The sequence below is a fragment of the Schistocerca gregaria genome, chromosome X, assembly GCF_023897955.1.
Source record: "Schistocerca gregaria isolate iqSchGreg1 chromosome X, iqSchGreg1.2, whole genome shotgun sequence".
NCBI classification, from domain to species: domain Eukaryota; kingdom Metazoa; phylum Arthropoda; class Insecta; order Orthoptera; family Acrididae; genus Schistocerca; species Schistocerca gregaria.
In genome coordinates this window covers 818,621,909-818,637,081 of record NC_064931.1, presented here as the reverse complement: position 1 = coordinate 818,637,081, position 15,173 = coordinate 818,621,909, and the positions used below count along the sequence as shown (strand labels likewise).

The window sequence follows — 15,173 nt, the reverse complement described above, 5'->3', positions numbered from 1 at the left end:
ACAGACGATATCGGTCGTTGTCTGCGTAACCTTTAAGGCTGTTCCACGGAAGCACGGCGTGTAGGCACAGGATGAGAGCTGACAGACCATAGCTCTCCTCGCAGAGACCAGCTCTTCCTGAGCAAAGCACCGTTCTGTTGCACATTTACGTCTCACACGAAAATGAAATCACACATATTTCGTGGCACTTCATCAAAATAAATTGTTCGAATCCCTTGACGTACACCGGAGAACACTTACAATCCATCAGTTTTTTTTACCTAGGCCTCAGTGCCTCGATTATATTCAGATATACCTTGTGAAAAACGTCTGAGATATTGATTGATCATAACCAACAAAACTGTTTCACAAATCTTACCAGTTGTCTGCTCTTTCAGTGCGACAGTGGAAATAGTTGACACTGCAATAAAATTCCCCTAAACCATTATTGTATCTTCATTACACTCCATATCTGAAAGACGACAGTCTTGATTGTGTGCATCCCCCTCTGTTTCCTATAGGTAACGACGTAATTCGGCTTGAGCAAAGTAAACGTAAGTTAGTCACGTTTTCTCCCTTTTGTAAGGAACAAAGTCATTAGTTCCAGTCGCCAAATTTACCAAAATAAATAACTTCAGGTGTGGTGACACATTTTCTCTTAATAAAGCTTTGACATTCCCGGCAGAGGTATCATGTTTTGTTTTTCCGGCACCCGTTGTTAGCACGGACTTGAAAAGCTGATACGAGATCTATCACTACTCGTCCACTCGCCTGCTGGTGGCGTTTCAGTAATATGTCTAGACAACGAGTGCCCAAACTTTTCCTCTGACGGAACACTCTGGGAATCCTGGAACTTCGATAGAGCGCCTCGTTTTGATGTCTCGTAAAATAAGTAAAATTTTTAAAATGTGAAGAACTTGTTTTATTCTGTGATTATTTCAATTTTGAATCATAACGAATGACAGAGAAATCACAAAAAATTAAAAACTACGACAAAATGTCGAAAAAAGAACGCTGTGTTATTAATAATTTTTCACGGAGCAGTTATTCTCTTCCCGCGGAACATCATTGTTGCGCATAACACAGTTTGGGGGACCCTGGTCTGAACGATGAACAAGTGCAGGGGAGATGGGGAGCAGTGAGTACTCAGAGTGTTACACCCATACCCCTAACCGACCAGTTCGAGGAGCTGGCTTCCACTGAACTGAAACTGTTCAAGTGAGACTCAATCTACCTGTTGGGAAATATGTTTTGTTCCGCGTTAAGGATAGGCAAACGCAAAACGTATAAAGACCTGTTAGCCGTAGACATTTCAAAGGTGCGATGAATAATCGTACCCATTGAAGAAATGACAGCAAGGACTGGGACGGAATACCATGTGCATTGAGTGTGTATGATTGGGGCCTCATTCAGGACTACTATAGATGCCACTCACGGAACAGGGTGAAAAATGGCTCTGAGCACTATGGGACTTAACATCTGTGGTCATCAGTCCCCTAGAACGTAGAACTACTTAAACCTAACTAACCTAAGGAGATCACACACATCCATGCCCGAGGAAGGATTCGAACCTGCGACCGTATCGGCCTCGCGGTTCCAGACCGAAGCGCTTACAACCGCACGGCCACACCGGCCGGCAGTAACAGGGTGCAACCAACTGCATATTGTAGTACATGCTGATACCAATGTTGCCTATAGCATGAGCTCCCAGGTCATTGTTGCACCATTTCGGCGCCTAACACAGAAGGTTGAAAATACCACCCTTCTTCATGGAGCTTCAACAAGCTCACAATCTGCAGAACCAGCTCTCTTGTTCTGAGTCGAGTGGAAGGCTTGAACCAGGAAACTGTGAAGGTTCTGCGACAAGCTAGGCTGAGACTGTCGCAGACTCTTTCTATAGGGTTTTTAACTGTAGAAGAGCCCTAAATGGATCAGGTATGCTGTACACAAGAGAACAATGCAGCTAATAGTTTGCCAAACGTATGTGGGGTGCACAAAATTGTTTGTAGAGTATGCGACTCTCCTTCCAGTCCAGTAACGATAGTTGTAAGAGCCTCTGAAGTACCAGTCTAGAATGCAAATAAATGCTGCTCATAGTTGAGAGTATTAAAATCCTAATGGTTAACCAATGGAGCATCAGCAACAAAGTAACGGCGTTTGAAGCGTTCCAAAAAGCAACGAAGCACACATAAGCTGTTTGCAATTCGAAACTGACAGCAGTGAGACGTATGGGGAAAATTTAAGCATATACGGAAAGCATATGCTAATGGGAAGTGGAGGTAGTGTATTTGTTACAGTAGACAAGAAATTGAAATCCATCGAGATAGAAATTCAACCTGCATCATAGATTGGTTCAAATGGCTCTGAGCGCTATGGGACTCAACTGCTGTGGTCATCAGTCCCCTAGAACTTAGAACTACTTAAACCTAACTAACCTAAGGACGTCACACACATCCACGCCCGAAGCAGAATTCGAACCTACGACCGTATCAGTCGCACGGTTTCGGACTGCGCGCCTAGAACCGGGAGACCACCACGCATCATAGATTATTTGTGCAAGAATCAGCATCAGGTATGAGCGTAAAGCTATAACCGGATCCTTGTCTCGACCACCAATCCCACCCCGTGAAATCTGCAAAAATCAGAGACAATCACATTTCGCTAATATGTAAGAGTAGGGGAATAAAGTTCATTCTGGACAGTTTTACTTTATTAAAGATGGTGGACTCCCCCCACACACACACCGCAGCACCCTGGTGCAGCTGTGGCAGTGGCGCACTGATGATGTTATGAGTTTTTCCTCCCCCACCCTCCCAACAAAACCCCTCCCCCACTTCCTGTCCCCACCATCCCTCCCACACCAAACTTGCAAATTGGTGGGAAAAATTACTCAGTCTGTCCTGAGCTGTTGGTGTGGAAAGACATAAGGTAGTTTATTTTCTTTGGTGTGGGTGTTATCTTGTGAGCAAATGTTCATTATTTCATCATTTTTGGGATTAAAATTCGTGGTACATTCAAATTTAGGTGGGAAGAGGTACTGGTTCACAATACTGCTCGAAATTCAAATTTTTTGCGTCTAACTCTCATCTGTACCCTAAATACAGATAATAAGCCATATGCTTCAAATGTTCAAATGTGTGTGAAATCTTATGGGACTTAACTGCTGAGGTCATCAGTCCATAAGCTTACACACTACTTAACCTAAATTATCCTAAGGACCAACACACACACCCATGCCCGAGGGAGGACTCGAACCTCCGCCGTGATCAGCCACACCGTCCATGACTGCAGCGCCCCAGACCGCTCGGCTAACCCCGCGCGGCTCATATGCTTCAGTAGTGTCAATTACATTTCAGAGGACATACTAATACATTGTTTATTTATAAAATGCAGTTCGTATATTCCTTACTTAATCAGTTTGCAGGAGACATGACTCCCTCACTTGGAAATTGGCTGGAAAAATCACTGTCTGTGCTGAGCTGTTGTTGTGGTAGGACACAGGGTGGTTTCTCTTTTTGGGGGGGTATTGTCCTATAGGAAAATGCTTGCTAAAATTTTTTCTTATGCACGTGCTCAACTTGATGTGTGGAGACCAACTGCCCTATTTCACATTACCGCCACTAGAGGGGGCTGAAAGAAGCGACCTTCACTCCCCCAGCAATAAACTGCTGTGAGCACACCATTCTTTCGTCAGTGTTCCAGGTGGACGGCGACATTTAATTCCCCAACGTGTTCACCAGTCCTTTCTGGAAAATGGATGGTCTTTTTGCCACCCACTACAGGTTTCTACAAGCCAGAGGCGGCCACCCGATTCGTTCCGGAAAATACGCTTGGTGGCCCTTGTGAGGGAGACCACAAGAGCTTTGTTTTTTGTTGGTGTTTCAAGAGGTCGGCAACACTTATGTGTGCAGGTGTCCCATGACTTTTGGATGTAGGGAGGATATTTTCGTTATTAGTCTATCACTACAGAGTTGCTCCAGCCAGGATAGCCAATAACCCCATGGTGGAAGTATGGGTTATAGTGATAACAGGGTGGTAATCTTTCACTCAAGTACAAGGGAGCAGCCTCCTACCGATCCACAAGTGAATGGCTGCTGAAGGGAACATAATGATATTAGGACACTGACCTACAGTCTCCTTGCTGGTATAAATCCATGCTCTGGACATACAGGAGTCACGCAGCAACAGCACTGGGGATAAAACACACTTATAGGTGAATATGGAATGGGGCAAAGAACTGAAAGAGAAAGCCGCCTGGTAGATTTTGCACAGAGCACAACTTAATCATAGGTAACACTTGGTTCAAGAACCATAAAAGAGGGCTGTATACATGGAAGAAGCCTGGTGATACTGACAAGTTTCAGATAGATTATATAATGGTAAGACAGAGATTTAGGAACCAGGTTTTAAATTGTAAGACATTTCCAGGGTCAGATGTGGACTCTGACCACAATCTGTTGGTTATGACCTATAGATTAAAACTGAAGAAACTGCAAAAAGGTGGGAATTTAAAGAGATGGGACCTGGATAAACTAAAAGAACCAGAGGTTGTACGGAGTTTCAAGCAGAGCATAAGGGAGCAATTGACAGGAATGGGGGAAAGAAATACGATAGAAGAAGAATGGGTAGCTTTGAGGCATGAAGTAGTGAAGGCAGCAGAGGATCAATTAGGTAATATTGAATTTAATTGATGAAAGGAGAAAATATAAAAATGCAGTAAATGAAGCAGGCAAAAAGGAATACAAACTTCTCAAAAATGACATCGACAGGAAGTGCAAAATGGCTAAGCAGGGATGGCTAGAGGACAAATGTAAGGATGTAGAGGCTTATCTCACTAGGGGTAAGATAGATACTGCCTCCAGGAAAATTAAAGAGACCTTTGGAGAAAAGAGGACCACTTGTATGAATATTAAGAGCTAAGATGGAAACCCAGTTCTAACCAAAGAAGGGAAAGCAGAAAGGTGGAAGGAGTATAATGAGGGTCTATACAAGGGCGATGTACTTGAGGACAATATTATGGAAATGGAAGAGGATGTAGATGAAGATAAAATGGGAGATACGATACTTCGTGAAGAGTTTGACAGAGCACTTAAAGACCTGAGTCGAAACAAGGCCCCTGGAGTAGACAACATTCCATTGGAACTACTGACGGCCTTGGGAGAGCCAGTCCTGACAAAACTCTACCATCTGGTGAGCAAGATGTATGAGACAGCCGAAATACCCTCAGACTTCAAGAAGAATATAATAATTCCAATACCAAAGAAAGCAGGTGTTGACAGACGTGAAAATTACCGAACTATCAGTTTAATAAGTCACAGCTGCAAAATACTAACGCGAGTTCTTTACAGGCGAATGGAAAAACTAGTAGAAGCCGACGTCGGGGAAGATCAGTTTGGATTCCGTAGATATGTTGGAACACGTGAGGCAATACTGACCCTACGACTTATCTTAGAAGCTACATTAAGGAGGGGCAAACCTACGTTTCTAGCATTTGTAGACTTGGAGAAAGCTTTTGACAATGTTGACTGGAATACTCTCTTTCAAATTCTGAAGGTGGCAGGGGTAAAATACAGGGAGCGAAAGGCTATTTACAATTTGTACAGAAACCAAATGGCAGTTATAAGAGTCGAGGGACATGAAAGGGAAGCAGTGGTTGGGAAGGGAGTGAGACAGGGCTGTAGTCTATCCCCGATGTTATTCAATCTGTATATTGAGCAAGCAGTGAAGGAAACAAAAAAAAAAAATTCGGAGTAGGTATTAAAGTCCATGGAGAAGAAATAAAAACTTTGACGTTCGCCGATGACATCGTAATTCCGTCAGAGACAGCAAAGGACTTGGAAGAGCAGTTGAACGGAATGGATAGTGTCTTGAAAGGAGGATATAAGATGACCATCAACAAAAGCAAAACGAGGATAATGGAATGTAGTCGAATAAAGTCGGGTGATGCTGAGGGAATTAGATTAGGAAGTGAGACACTTAAAGTAGTAAAGGAGTTTTGCTATTTGGGGAGCAAAATAACTGATGATGGTCGAAGTAGAGAGGATATAAAATGTAGATTGGCAATGGCAAGGAATGCGTTTCTGAAGAAGAGAAGTTTGTTAACATCGAGTATAGATTTAAGTGTCAGGAAGTCATTTCTGAAAGTTTTTGTATGGAGTGTAGCCATGTATGGAAGTGAATCATGGACGATAAATAGTTTGGACAAGAAGAGAATAGAAGCTTTTGAAACGTGGTGTTACAGAAGAATGCTGAAGATTAGATGGGTAGATAACATAACTAATGAGGAAGCATTGAATAGAATTGGGGAGAAGAAGAATTTGTAGCACAACTAGACCAGAAGAAGGGATCGGTTGGTAGGACATATTCTGAGGCATCAAGAGATCATCAATTTAGAATTGGAGGACAACGTGGAGGGTAAAAATCGTAGAGGGAGAGCAAGAGATGAATACACTAAACAGATTCAGAAGGATGTAGGTTGCAGTAGGTACTGGGAGATGAAGAAGCTTGCACATGATAGAGTAGCATGGAGAGCTGCATCAAACCAGTTTCAGGACTGAAGACCACAACAACATCTATTTATAAGTCGCAAGTCGCATCCTGGGCAACAGAAACGAGGGAATCACATCGTGCGATATTTTTTATGAGTGTAGTGCTCATTGCCTCATTTCGACGTGGCATCTAAGGACGAAAAAACTGTCTAGTCACCTCCAGTCTTGTCCAGCACCATTTACCGAGTGGGTTGTGTACCGGAAAAGCCGACCGGCCGGTAAACTTCTCCTGGCCGCGACAGGCTAAGCCATCGTATGCATCGTGACCACGCTTACCGCAGGCTACAGGCCGCGGAACAGCGTCGCTAAGTACTAGCACACTGTGAGGAAAGCAGGCGTGGTTTTGACGTAGATTTCTAACCTCACTTCCACGGCAGACATAGACTCTCTAGTTTAAAAATTTCACTTTACACAATACGAAGTGGGAATATTGTTCTCGACAAACCCTGAATTGCCGAGCGGTCTAAGGCGGTGCAGTCATGGGCTGTGCGGCTGGCCCCGGCGGAGGTTCGAGCCCTCCCTCGGGCATGGGTGTGTGTGTTTGTCCTTAGGATAATTTAGGTTAAGTAGTGTGTAAGCTTAGGGACTGATGACCGTAGCAGTTAAGTCCCATAAGATTTCACATATATTTGAACAAACCTTGAAATTCTTATGCGAAATGTAGTATCCTTCGCTTTATGCACGTTATTTCCGAAGACATAAGAAACTGGAGCGTGCACACGTTTTCACATTGCTAATATACCGTTATTTATTGGTCCTTAGTGAGAAAATCCTGAACAGTAGTGTGGCATAGGCTATGTTTCCTCTAAATAGTGTCTCATTCTGTAAAACAACCTGTTCTTTTCATTTTAATATCTGTTATGTCCTGCATCACAGGACTAGAATCTTAAAATCATTTTTGGCTCATGACGGAGTGATAAGAGCATGCCCTACATCTGTCACAGGATACATCCTCACTTTTGAACTCTGTTAAGATAGTCAACTGCCTCGTCTCCTACGAAATCTCTTAAGGTAATCAAATGGCGGTACAGCACTAAATATATTGTACGTTAATAGGATTAGAAATCACGTAAAATGTCAGCTACAGCGCGAACCGCAGTAAAGTGCCAAGCTGTAAGCATCTGAAGCGTGCTGCGTCGTCGTATCACCTGGCGAATGTGGCAATACAATTCAGAGGTGTAAGAGGCTGTAAGACAACTGCTGTTGCTGGAAGAAACATCGAGATTGATTTGGTCTGACTTATGCTTGTTGGTTAATTGGCTCTCGATGTACCATAGTCAGATAAGCGTGTAGGTACAGGGTTTGCTTCTAAATAAATAACTGCACTACAATTATGCGTTATACCATGTCGATATACTCTATTCAAGACGGAATACCGTATCACGGTCGGTCCGCTCCCGTACAGCGCGTGACGGAAAAATGAACAATGCTATGATTAAACACCAAATATTTCCCTGGCTGTGAATTGTGCATGAAGGTACGAGGCTGTTGTAAATGATTCAGAGGATAGTGTGCGTGTGGGAAGCTCTATGATACGGTTATAAGTGTATTGTGGAGATATATCCCAACTGAAAAACAGGTGGTTTATTTGTCATGAAACACTATGCTGCCAGCGAAGACTTTGATGTCATTATGCTGTCGCATATCTAGGGTTGTGGTCATTGAAATACGATAAAGGAGATTAGGACATGTACAGTGACATATTTATAGACGGTCATTTGAGGAAGACGCATGTAGACGATGTGGGCTCGTGTCTACAATAGTGTTGCGGCACTGGTAAGGTATAGCGATTTACAGGTGACTGAATGTTGGTGGGCGTTGGAGCTCAATGTAGATAAATGTAACTACTGAATCTAAAATAGCCGAAGAGACCTACTGCCGCTCTTTTACGTCATTGCCGGCCGGAGTGGCCGAGTGGTTCTAGGCGCTACAGTCTGGAACCGCTACGGTCGCAGGTTCGAATCCTGCCTCGGGCATGGATGTGTATGATGTCCTTAGGTTAGTTAGGTTTAAGTGGTTCTAAGTTCTAGGGGACTGATGACCACAACAGTTAAGTCCCATAGTGCTCAGAGCCAAATATCTGGATGCGAGCATCTACATGGTGGTGAATTTCTCCATGAACGTTAGCATGATATTTTTTCTAGTTGTTATAAGCATCTAGACAGCCAGTGACGGATACACTGAGAGTGCGATTGTCTATCAAACACGTTACTTGATGATTCATTTCATAGCAAATGCACTGTAATTGGATCTGAGCACTATGGGACTCAACATCTGAGGTCATCAGTCCCCTAGAACTTAGAACTACTTAAACCTAACTAACCTAAAGACATCACCCACATCCGTGCCCGAGGCAGGTTTCTAACCTGCGGTCGTAGCGGTCGTGCGGTTCCAGAATGAAGCGCCTAGAACCACACAGCCACATCGGCCGGCGCACTGTAATTCCCTCTTTTCTTGAAACACCGACGTTCGTCTATAACTGTTCACTTATTTTTACTACGACGTGATTTCGATAGAGTCATACTGGATACAAAGCGCTGAAATAAATGAATAATCGTTAAATTACTAGATTGATACTACTTTTTAATAAAAGTAATTATATTTCTTGAATATAAACTTTACAGACACAGAAAAATGCACAAAGTGGTAACTGGTTTTCTATAGCGAGATGTAACCTGTTTTCAACTACGAAATAATTCAATCATTACAAACCTAAAGTCTGTCAACGTAGCTGGGTCGCATAATTTGGGGTGTGGTGAAACTAAATCTCTGTCGCTGTTGGGTGTAGGAGGATGAGGGGGGAATGTTTTTCTCCTTCTCGTGCACTGCTACAAACTGAGGCGCCGCGCGTCACAGCGTCTATGATAGAAATGACCCACAGAAGTAACATTATTCCTTAAATGCGTATTATAGGGACATATATATCCAGACGTGTTACCTGTTTGTGGTAATGAACATGATCCTGATGGGCCAGGAATTGTTTCATTGCTAATTCCTTTATTACATATGTGTAGCAGATCTAGGGAGCAAACCGACCCAGATACGACAACAGACTACTGGCAGAGACTTTGATCGAGATCTAAATACTGTCTGTGCTGGAATACGCAGCAGTGCACTCCCCTGCGTTTCAAGGCATGCACGTTGCTCCACGGTCTCACCACAGTGCATTCTGAAGGGAAGAATCTGCAAAACACCTGAGTGGAATTCATTTTTGTACTCTTTTTCTAGCCGCCACCATTGGTATTCGGGTTCTGAGCTCCTGCGCGTAAGGTGTCACGATATTTATATAATGTTATACTGGACTAGCGGGCCGCACAAATAACCTTTAAAGGCCGCATGGGGCCCCTGGACAGCAAGTCTTACGAGCACACCCTTGATCTAGGGAAACTACGGCTGAAGGTTAAAAGAATAGTTTATCATGCGCTGGACAGTTATGAACCTAGTAGAAGTGTTCACGATGAGAGGGACCCTTCATAACATCCAAACACTGTAAAGAAACTTGTATAGAAACAGATTAATGTGCAGGTATAAGAGGCGTAAAAACCTGCCTCCGTAGCTGAGGCCATTCACGCACACCCGTGCGGTGTTGCTTGACTCGGGGAGAAGCCAGTCCGATCTCGGGTGGTGGATGAAATTTTCACTGGGGTCGGCAAGAGGAGAAGTAGAGACGTAGAGTTTCTGATCATCAGTCAATTTCCTGGATTAATTTTCAAACCTCTCCGTAGCGTCTCATGAAATGAAATTGAAATTTGTGGTAAGTTCCTATGGGACCAAACTGCTGACTTCATCGGTCCCTAGACTTAAACACTACTTAGTCTAACTTTAACTAACTTACCCTAAGGACGACACACACACCTACGCCCGAGGGAGGACTCGAATCTCCTACTGGTGCAGCCGCGCGAACAGTGGCAAAGCGCCCAAGACCGGCTACCCCGCGCGGCTTCATTAAGTGAGGGTGTTGATGGTGATCCGTCGGTCGGATGAGGACGTTAAGCCTGCCGCTTACTGCTTTTCGAGAGGATTAGACTATGTGCCGGCGCCGGGTTTCACCTTCTACCTTCTCTCATTATCTCCAACACGAACATGACACTGCACTCAATAGACGTCATTAGTCACAACACTTAACCGATACACTTCCATACACAGCTCTCCAATTTTGTGACAGAAAGGTGCCTGTGGGCGGGAAGGATATGGAAAACCTTTCCAATTAGGTGGCTGAATCTGCCCTTCGGGTTATCCCAGCCATTCATGCTATACAAATTTACTTTACTTATAGAGTAAAACAAAGCATAAGTTTTCCTCCAGATAGACCGTATTGATCTGTACGGCGTTGTTTTACTTAGATGAGGAGAACTGGCACTTGTTTTTACGTTTCCACTCCCACGATCCATACGCGAATGGAATAAATGGTTCAATTGGCTCTGAGCACTATGGGACTTAACTTCTGAGGTCATCAGTTCCCTAGAACTTATAACTACTCAAACCTAACTATCCTTAGGACATGACACACATCCATGCCCGAGACAGGATTCGAACCTGTGACCTTAGCGGTCCCGCGGCTCCAAACTGAAGCGCCTAGTACCGCTCGGCCACCCCGGCTGGCGTGAATGGAATAGGTAGAAGTTGTAATAACTTGTACAATGAGAAGTATCCTCTAGCAAGCACTTCACGGTGATTTGCAGAGAATAGGTAAAGATGCAGATGAAACTTTAGGACAGCCCGAATAAATCATATCTTTGGGAGTGGGTCGTACGGCAGACCACAAATACGCTATTACAACTGTTATGTCATAGCGTACATATAGAGATCAGCAGTCCCTTAATAGTGACGAGAAAAATCAATGTTTAGTCAGTGTTACACAAAAACCTATCAAACGAATCGGAAACATAAAAACAATTGGCGATTCTCCTCATTTAGGTCAAAGAACTTCAAACAGATCAGAATGTCCCTTCTGTGGGCATTCTCCTCATGGAGGTCGAAGAACTTCAAACAGATCAGAATGCTCTTCTGTGGGAAGTGGATTGTCATATAGTGAAGTTGTGAAATGGTGTATCTTACCACTTGTGACATTGCGATATCATTATTATTGAACTAAAGCGTCCTATGGGCTATAGATGCACCAGCGTCTCTGTGTAATGTTCCTCAGGCAATTTCGGTACAGTTCTGGATCTATTAAGTGTTGCATTGTCTTGCTGAAGTTACTAGTTAAGTTCGAAATGCTGCAGGCGATGAAACAGATGCCCATAATTGGAAAGTAGACTCCTGTATCGTTTGTAAGAGGGAAACGCTGAAAACATATCACGGCCCTACGTCATCTCATTAAAACATCACCCACGATCTGCCGGACTGGTGCACTCAAGGTAAGAGTGATGCATCCCCTTATACGTCTCTTTCGTTCTCGTACCATGCCATCAATGTGTACCAACAAATACACTGACGAACTATCTTCCAGCATCCACTGGCGGCTTGTCTACGCCAAAGTTAATATTTGCGAATCGTGACATGTGGTAAGCCGGGATCGATGAGTGGGTCGGCGAATTTTGTGCTCCATAGCGAAGAGGTTTTTCTAGATGATGTGGCTGCTAATCAGATGCTGATGATGTTGAACACTGAACTGGTCAGTTTTTTGCTGCACTATTGCCTGTTGGCAAAGATCGTTATTGATTCGCGACTCCATAGAGTGATGTGTGCACAACGACCATATGATAAATAAAATTAGAAGGAAGGTCAGCATTGCCCGTAATTTTGATGACTTATTAACAGCAAAATCGATTTTTCGATCACATAATGATCATTTTCAGTGCTTTAGCGTACAAATTAAAGCTCGTAGGCACTGGTGTCTAGTTATTAGCAGTAACAGAAGCTATGAAACCATCACATAAAATTATTGCGGAGCTATGAATCGATCACATAAAATTATTGTGATCGTTTCAAAAATGGCTCTGAGCACTACGGGACTCAACTGCTGTGGTCATTAGTCCCCTAGAACTTAGAACTACTTAAACCTAACTGACCTAAGGACATCACACATATCCAAGCCCGAGGCAGGATTCGAACCTGCGACCGTAGCAGTCGCACGGTTCCGGACTGCGCGCCTAGAACCGCGGCCGGCATCATTTCATAGCTTCTGTTATTGCTAATAACTGGACATCAGTGCCTACGAACTTTAATTTGTACGCTAAAGCACTGAAGATGATATTTATGGCATAGAAAATCGATTTTGCTGTTAATAAATCCTTAAAATTACGGCCAATGCTGACCTTCCTTCTAATTTTCTAAAAATCATTATGATAGACATACAACCCAAATGCTTCAAATGGCTCTGAGCACTATGGGACTCAACTTCTGAGGTCATTAGTCATCTAGAACTTAGAACTAGTTAAACCTAACTAACCTAAGGACCCAAAAATTATTGTCGGGGATTGTCCCCCCACCATCATCCCAGAAAATAATTTGGTGACTGAATGGCTGCCATGACGCAGGTGGTATGAAAAAAGCGTCCGAAACAGCACTGCCCCAGTACAACTGCCTCCAACTTTCATTTCACATATCTACATCTACATCTATATTTATACTCCGCAAGCCACCCAACGGTGTGTGGCGAGGCCACTTCACGTGCCACTGTCATTACCTCCCTTTTCTGTTACACTCGCGTATGGTTCGCGGGAAGAACGACTGTCTGAAAGCCTCCGTGCGCGCTCGAATCTCTCTAATTTTACATTCGTGATCTCCTCGGGAGGTATAAGTAGGGGGAAGCAATATATTCGATACGTCATCCAGAAGTGCACCCTCTCGAAACCAGGTGAGCAAGCTACACCGCGATGCAGAGCGCCTCTCTTGAACAGTATGCCACTTGAGTTTGCTAAACATCTCCGTAACGCTATCACGGCTACCAGATAACCCTGTCACGAAACGCGCCGCTCTTCTATGGATCTTCTCTATCTCCTCCGTCAACCCGATCTGGTACGGATCCCACACTGATGAACAATACTCAAGTATAGGTCGAACGAGTGTTTTGTAAGCCACCTCCTTTGTTGATGGACTACATTTTCTAAGGACTCTCCCAATGAACCTCAACCTGGTACCCGCCTTACCAACAATTAATTCTATATGATCATTCCACTTCAAATCGTTCCGCACGCATTCTTCCAGATTTTTTACAGAAGTAACTGCTATCAGTGTTTGTTCCGCTATCATATAATCATACAATAAAGGATCCTTCTTTCTATGTATTCGCAATACGTTATATTTGTCTATGTTAAGGGTCAGTTGCCACTCACTGTACCAAGTGCCTATCGGCTGCAGATCTTCCTGCATTTCGCTGCAATTTTCTAATGCTGCAACTTCGCTGTATACTACAGCATCATCCGCGAAAAACCGCATGGAACTTCCGACACTATCTACTAGGTCATTTATATATATTGTGAAAAGCAAGGGTCCCATAAAACTCCCCTGTGGCACGCCAGAGGTTACTTTAACGTCTGTAGACGTCTCTCCATTGATAACATGCTGTGTTCTGTTTGCTAAAAGCTCTTCAATCCAGCCACACAGCTGGTCTGATATTCCCTAGGCTCTTACTTTGTTTATCAGGCCACAGTGCGAACTGTATCGAAAGCCTTCCGGAAGTCGAGGAAAATAGCATCTACCTGGGAGCCTGTATCTAATATTTTCTGGGTCTCATGAACAAATAAAGCGAGTTGGGTCTCACAAGATCGCTTTTTCCGGAATCCATGTTGATTCCTACAGAGTAGATTCTGGGTTTCCAAAAACGACATAATACGCGAGCAAAAAACATGTTCTAAAATTCTACAACAGATCGATGTCAGAGATATAGGTCTATAGTTTTGCGCATCTGCTCGACGACCCTTCTTGAACACTGGGACTACCTGTGCTCTTTTCCAATCATTTGGAACCTTCCGCTCCTCTAGAGACTTGCGCTACACGGCTGTTAGAAGGGGAGGGGGGGGGGGGGGGCAAGTTCTTTCGCGTACTCTGTGTAGAGTCGAAATGGTATCCCGTCAGGTGTAGTGGACTTTCCTCTGTTGAGTGATTCCAGTTGCTTTTCTATTCCTTGGACACTTATTTCGATGTCAGCTATTTTTTCGTTTGTGCGAGGATTTAGAGAAGGAACTGCAGTGCGGTCTTCCTCTGTGAAACGGCTTTGGAAAAAGGATTTTCTGTCAAGTCGGTACATAGAATTGTACTTTCGAATTCACTGAATGCTTCACGCATAGCCCTCCTTACGCTAACTTTGACATCGTTTAGCTCCTGTTTGTCTGAGAGGTTTTGGCTGCGTTTTAACTTGGAGTGAAGCTCTCTTTGCTTTCGCAGTAGTTTCCTAACTTTGTTGTTGAACCACGGTGGGGTTTTCCAGTCCCTCACAGTTTTACTCGGCATGTACCTGTCTAAAACACATTTTACGATTGCCTTGAACTTTTTCCATAAACACTCATCATTGACAGTGTCGGAACAGAAATTTTCGTTTTGATCTCTTAGGTAGTCTGAAATCTGCCTTGTGTTACTCTTGCTAAACAGATAAACCTTCCTCCCTTTTTTATATTCCTGTTAACTTCCATATTCAGGGATGCTGCAACGGCCTTATGATCACTGATTCCCTGTTCTCCACTTACAGAGTCGTAAATTTAG

At 43.7% G+C, this 15,173-nt stretch overlaps 1 protein-coding gene and 1 pseudogene across 7 annotated transcripts in view; both read left to right on the top strand.

Moving 5' to 3' along the window:
* LOC126297890 (uncharacterized) overlaps nt 1-15,173 on the top strand; it is a 2,130,251-nt gene that overhangs the window by 1,152,855 nt on the left and 962,223 nt on the right. The gene's annotated exons all lie outside the window — the stretch shown is intronic.
* Nucleotides 7,337-7,488, top strand: LOC126300018 (U2 spliceosomal RNA; annotated as a pseudogene).